Raw genomic sequence first — 6,650 nt, forward strand, 5'->3', positions numbered from 1 at the left:
CATTTACTGTTTCTCCAGTTAACAAGATAAGGGAATCTGAGTGGTAACACAAAATGTGTTCATCAAGTAAAAATAATCTCAGCTAGCATGGGTTATAACAATAGGCCTTTATACAGACTCAGCTATATGTGGCCTAAGTGGCGGAAATGCTAAGTATGCTGAAAATATATAAATTATTTATAAGGAGAAATGCATTTAAATTGTCATAGCACTTTATTAACTTTTCACCCAGGTGGGGACTGTTCTAACAATAAAATAGACTTTTCTTGGTTTTTTTTTTTTTTTTTTTTATTTTTATGGTTTGGGTTTTTGTTTGGGTTTTTGCAAAAGATTACTGACTCATGTGGAAAGTCTTTAGATTTGACGTCATCTTTCCATGACTAAATTACTACATAATTTTAAAATAAGAAAGTTCTGCTGTCAATACTGATTGATGCATTATTATTATTTTCCTATATTTCACTTGCTTCCTTTCACTTTTCTGTTACTATGCTTGTCACTCTTAGAATGTGTTCTGCATGTTTAATATTTGATATTCAGAGGAATTGCACCTGTGCTTTTGGTTCAGTACTTAAAAGCATTATTCCCATAAATAAACCTGTAGGTAGCTGTAACAGACCTATTTATTTATTTTCTGTCTCATTCTGATAGCTATTGCTGCATTTATTTTTTCATTAATACACCCTTCTTTTGTTGCTTACACCACACCCTTGTATTTGGGAACAGAGTAAAAAGAATCCTTTTCAACCCATCAATTCCTCCTGGAATAGGCCAATTGAGAGCTATTCTTGAGAGTTTTCATTTTATATAATTGTAAAATTCCCATCTGTCTGCGTAGAATGAGAAGCAGAAAGTACATATGTTTGAAAGGTTTCCCAGTTGTCTGATAAAATGTATGATTCTTCACCTTCAGAGTGCACATGGGAACTTTGGTCTAAAAGGAGCTCTCAGGTCCTTTTGCCACAGGCAGGTCATGACAGCCTTCTACCCCTTTCAAGGGACCCACCACCCCTTGTCCTGTCATTGTCCCAGCACTTGGGAGTCCAGCAGCATCTCTGCACACCCTCTTCTCTCCTGCTGCTCAGGAGAGAGACAATTCTCATCAGGACCAGTATTTGAAACCGTGGTGCTATTGATAGTATTTATGAATGAGCTAAATTTCTTGCTTCCCTTGTTTACTGTTCTGGGAAAATAAAGTAATTTGCTCAGAGTTTTACAGCAAATAGTACTGGATAACCATGGCTGTGTACCACCATGCTCAAACATCTTTTGTGCTCATTTTGGAGAGGCTTTCTCAGCTAAATCCATACTGTGATGTCCATAGTGCAGCCTTGAGAGGAGAGAAGCTAAAAATGCCCCCACCCCAGTGTATGGATGCCTGCAGAAGCAGCCTTTCCTCTGGAAAACTGCATCCCAACTAATCCATGTCTGATTCTTGGGGCTGGTAGATACAGTCACATAGGGAATTGTCACCTGCTGCAGCTTGAATTGGATACTCCAGATTTCCCAGCTGAGCAACATGATTATGTATGGTAGAGGTCTTCTCACATTGTGTATGGTAGAATGCTTAATTCATCTATGTAATAGGAAATTTTCTTCAGCAAGAAGTGTGGTGCTTGTCTTGATTCCAAAAAGCACGAATAACCAGTGCTCAGGACAGGAGAGTTTCTTAAGGAAGCTCAAATCCTTAATTCAAGCTGGACTAAGAAGAGAGTTTTTCACATTTGTGGTGGCCAGGCTCACTGGGACTCTCAGCACTGCTCCCTGTGTGGCTCCATGCTGAACACTATTTTAATGACCAAATGGGGAGTTCAACTTAGAGGTTGACCTCATCAGATTGGTCACCAGCAGCCTGCTGTGGCAGTGCTTCAGATGGATCACTTCTCACAGTTGTCTAGCTAGACTTTTTCAAGGTAGGAACTGAGACATGTACCCAATCTCAAATGCTTACAAAGTGACTGTTGCTGAGCACATAGTAACTGGACCACATATTTGCCCCAGAAAATGGGCAAATGCAGCTCCTTAGTGCAGAAGAGATGCAACTGGGACAACTGGATTTTTTGTCAGGAGACATCTCCATGAAAGAAATTTTTCTTTTATGTTATCAATTAGGTTCCTGAAGCACCTTAACTCTTCAAAGAAAAGGTTCAGGCTTCTTTAGTATAGGGAAAACATTGCGATTTTCCTGTGTTTTGTTTTGTGAAAGGTAAGATGGTTTTGACTGAAATCTTCTGAGAATGAAAAGCAAAAACATGAAGAAGAAAGCAGGCACTGGCCTGAGGAGTCTGGCACAGGGCTCAGCACAAAGCGTTTAACATTGTCAGTGTTTTATGGGCAAGTGGAAACATACCCTGAATCAAAGACCTTGGTAACCAATAACAGACATTGCCCCCCCAGTCAGTCAGGGGGCGTTTACTTTCCAGTGAGTTGAGAGTTAAGATTACAATAAGAATTCTGTAGCATTTAAAAAATAATCAAGCTAACAGGGAATAAGATGGCTATTGTGAGAAATTCTCCATGTTAGTAGCCTTTTATGGTCATCTGCATTCATAGCCATAAATTTCTACTCAGATTGCTGTCCTTCCAATGAAAATGTTTGACTAAGCGCTTGATTTGCTTTTTTTTACAAGTAAAGATCTTGTTCTCAAGAAATAAGTAGTCTTTTTTTTTTTTTCCCTTTGGGAAACAACAACAAAAAATGTAACTCAGCAGAACTGGATAAACTGTTTGCATTACTTAACACTGTAGTTTTATTTTTCTTAATCCAGGCAAGTTGGGCTTGGATGGAAGAGATTTTATTTATTTATTTGATACTAAGTCTAGCAAAAGCTATTCCAAAATCCAAGGTGAAAATGAAGATGTTAAATGAGGACTTTAATCCAGGAACAATTTGGATATACCTACTTGAAGTATGTCTTTGCTATGAAAGTACTCTTAAGATGAGCACTGGCATTTAAATGTGAGCAATTATCTAAGACTGATGGGACTTTTGTTACTTCCAGCTGGGCCTATCCTCTATTGAATAAGTCACCCATGAGATTTCTGAGGCTGAGTCATTGTGCCAGACTGACATCCTTTTGCAGTGGTCTGCTTTCCTGCTCACAAGTGGAAATTATAAGAACGCCTGAGGACAGTTAGGACATGAGGTGCTGGGTGTGAGCTAAGAAGTGACTTGAGAGAACACTGAGATCTGGAGTTAAACATCTCAACCCCAAAAAACTTGCTCAGTTGTTTCCTGATTTTGCTAGGTATTCTTCTTCCTGACAGTTCTTGAAACATCTGAGGCCATGCTCCTTTGCTCGCTCAATAAGTGATGATCTTATCTGAGTGTTTTTGTGCCTTTGTATCTGTGCTGTGCCCAGGCTACAGGAAGGAGCTGAGTGGGTTTGGTTTTTTTGTTTGTTTGTTTGTTTGTTTGTTTGTTTGTTTTTTTTGTTTTGTTTTGTTTTGTTTTGTTTTTGTTGTTTTTTTTTTTTTGTTGGTTTTTTTTTTTTTGTTTTAAGGTGATTTGTTCTCAAAGTCTCACACACATCATGCATGAAAGGGATTTATGGCTCCTATTTTTCAGGGATGTGGTGGTAGTGCAGCTTTTTGTATTCAATAACTTGCAATTCAGTTGGTGCTGTGAAAATTCTGCAGTGAATTAGGTGAATGTCTTGAATATCTTACTGGAGAAGACAGTAAAGGAGGTACAGCAGAGGCTCAAGTTAATGAAACCAGATATTGAATTATATTCAAGATGGAGATAAGGTTTATTAGCTTGGAAATAATGTTGTGCAATGGTTCTTCTGACATGGAATTGGTTTACACTGAGAAAATCTAGGTTCTTATGGGCATTGTGCAGGTCTGTGTGACTGTGCTTATGTCTGCCCTCATCTTCAAGAAGCTACAATAAAGATTTGGGTGAAAAATGCAGATGAAAGCCTACAGAAGTGTTTAAGTGGATGCTCTTGGAGAAATATTCTTGCAAAAAAACTAAGAGAAGCCTAATGATCCAGGCCAAAGCTGATATCTCTAAATCCTCCACTGCAGCTGTGTATTGCCATTTGGATAACATACCAGTGTTACGTCCCTGAGTACAAACATGTCTGTCCTCCAAAGCACTTATCTCTTGTATTGAACAAATCATACCTGGTCCTTTTATCTCTTGTATTGAACTACTTGTACCCGGTACTTCTGATCAAGATAATGGCACTTTTGAACACTATGAACTGAAACTTTGTGGTTATACTAGTCTATAACCATGCTAGGTGTTTTGTACTTTGGTTTAAATTGCCAAGTTTCCCATGACTCAGTCCATTCAAGCTTTGGAACGAGCATGGATGCACATACATATATTTTCTTTGAGATATTATTAACAAGAATGTAGACAATTTATTGCAGCTTTCCTGCTCGTTTGGTAAACAAGTTTGTTCTGGCTATACATTTAGATTCCATCCAACTTTTTTGTTTACAGAAATGATCTCTCAGTTTCTACTCAGGCAGTCATTTAACATCACTCTCCTTCACCTATTGTTATTTGTCATTGTATAAAAATCATTATTTTTACTTCCTGAAATACAATACACTGCTTTACACCCGTTCTATGGAACCAAGTGAGATTCGTAAAACCTTGGAGCAGGTGCTGAAATTGCTGGTCAGTTCTTTGGAGTTGAACATGTATACACCCACAGACACACCCCATCAGCCCTTCTTGTGACAGGCCTGGCCCAGGAAGTGTTTGTTTAGAATTCCTTGCAAAACCTTACCATCCCCTTCCTAAAGTTCCTCTGGTAGCATTAAGCCACAGTCAGCATGAAGAAAACCTGGTACCTGTCCACTGGCAGAGTACAAGAGCCAGCTGAACTTGCATGTGCTGAGATACTGCAGAAAAACTGTGGTGTGACATCCATTTCACTGGCATGGCCAGGCTATATCCCAGGCTATATCCTATCCCCTGTCTAGGCTTACAGATTTTCTCTCTGGAGAGCTACGGCACAAGGATAGAGATTGAAAAATGTCTGGGTTTCATCACAGACATAAGCCATGACTCTGGAGTGCACATCTTTGTTTGGAAAATGCAGAAGTGGTCCTGGGTTCCATCATTGCTACAGCTGTGTTGCCTGCTACAACATCTACCAAAAACTTGCCTGGATTTTAAAACTAATTGTCCAGGAAAAGGCACTCTTATAATATGACCTTGCCTCAGATTAAAAAATGTGACATTCAGCAATATGGATAGAGAAGTGTCACGAGACAACAATGCCTCAGGGCTTGTCTCTGTAGTTTGTCTTGGGGAGTTCTCTGACAATTAGGCAGTGGTTGAGGAACTTAAACTTTAGCCTGAAATACTGAGGGAGGTAATAGGGTACCTATTCAGTCTTAGTTAATCCCGAAGGGCAGCCTCCCTCCTGGTCCCCTGGGATAACTATGAGTACAGCAGAGATGTGATCAGGGCATTAGAGACATCACCTCAGGGCAGTTTAGCTTGATTGTAACAAAAGCAATGTGATTATCTTAGAGCTGGGCTGCTACACACGGAAGAGCTAGATATATTTTAAAATTAAATAGTACAATGTTAAAGAAAAGCATATGACATTTTAAAATTTAGTTTAAAATAAATCTCTCAAATTTTCCATCCTCCAAAGTTTATTAAAGAAAATTGAATTGTACTGGAGTCTGTATCCTGGTCATCCTGCAGTAAATCCAGTGTTAGCAGCACAGACTGAAGCTGATCATCAGGTTGATTTTTTCTCATTGTTCTTCTACACCAGGCATTCATGTTCTATATGACATTTAACACACTGATCAGGCATCACTTGAAAACTGCCCACATGGCTGTTTCCCTTTTTGTTCTGGAAAGCAGCATACATCACCACCTAATTTCCAGCTTCCAGTGCTGAGGAGTTTAGTTGCCTTTGTTCTTGAACCAAATGTAGTCTCTTCACTTAGAGGAGCCACCTATCCCCTTCATGATCTGCAGCCCTCCACAGAGACACACTGTTCCTCCTGCTGCCCTTCTCTGCACCTATTCAGGTTGGTTTCATCTACAAAAAAAGTATAGAAGGCCCAAACTGTGCAGAGTTCCCTTGGGTTTGTGTGACCAGGTTTTGGTAGCAAGGGCCTCCAGGAGGGCCTTGTGTGAGAAGCTGCCAGAAGCTTCCCCTGTGTCTGACAGAGCCAATGCCAGCTGGCTGCAGGTTGGACCCACTGCTGGCCACAGCTGAGCCCATTAGGGATGGTGGTAGAGCCTCTGGGATAACAAACTGGAATAGGGTGGGGAGGGGAGGAGGGAGAATGGCTATGGAAACAGCAGCCAAAGAGAAGAATGAGAACATGTGAGAGAAACAGCACTGCAGACACCAAGGTCAGTGAAGATGGACGGGGAGGAGGTGCTCCAAGTGCCAGAGCAGATTCCACTGCAACACATGGAGGTCCATGATGGAGCTGGTATCTGCTTTCTGCCCCTGGAGAATCCCATGCCAGAGACATGGTGCCTGAAGGAGACAGTGACCCTGTGGGAAGCCTGTGCTGGAGCAGGCTCCTGGTGGGGCTTGTCGACCTGTGGAGAGAGGAGCCCACGCTGGAGCAGGTTTTCTGGCAGAACTTGTGACCCCATGGGGGACCCACTGGAGCAGCCTGTTCCTGAAGGGATGCACTCCATGTAAAGG

This window comes from Vidua macroura, chromosome 3 (genome assembly GCF_024509145.1).
Source record: "Vidua macroura isolate BioBank_ID:100142 chromosome 3, ASM2450914v1, whole genome shotgun sequence".
Lineage (NCBI taxonomy): Eukaryota > Metazoa > Chordata > Aves > Passeriformes > Viduidae > Vidua > Vidua macroura.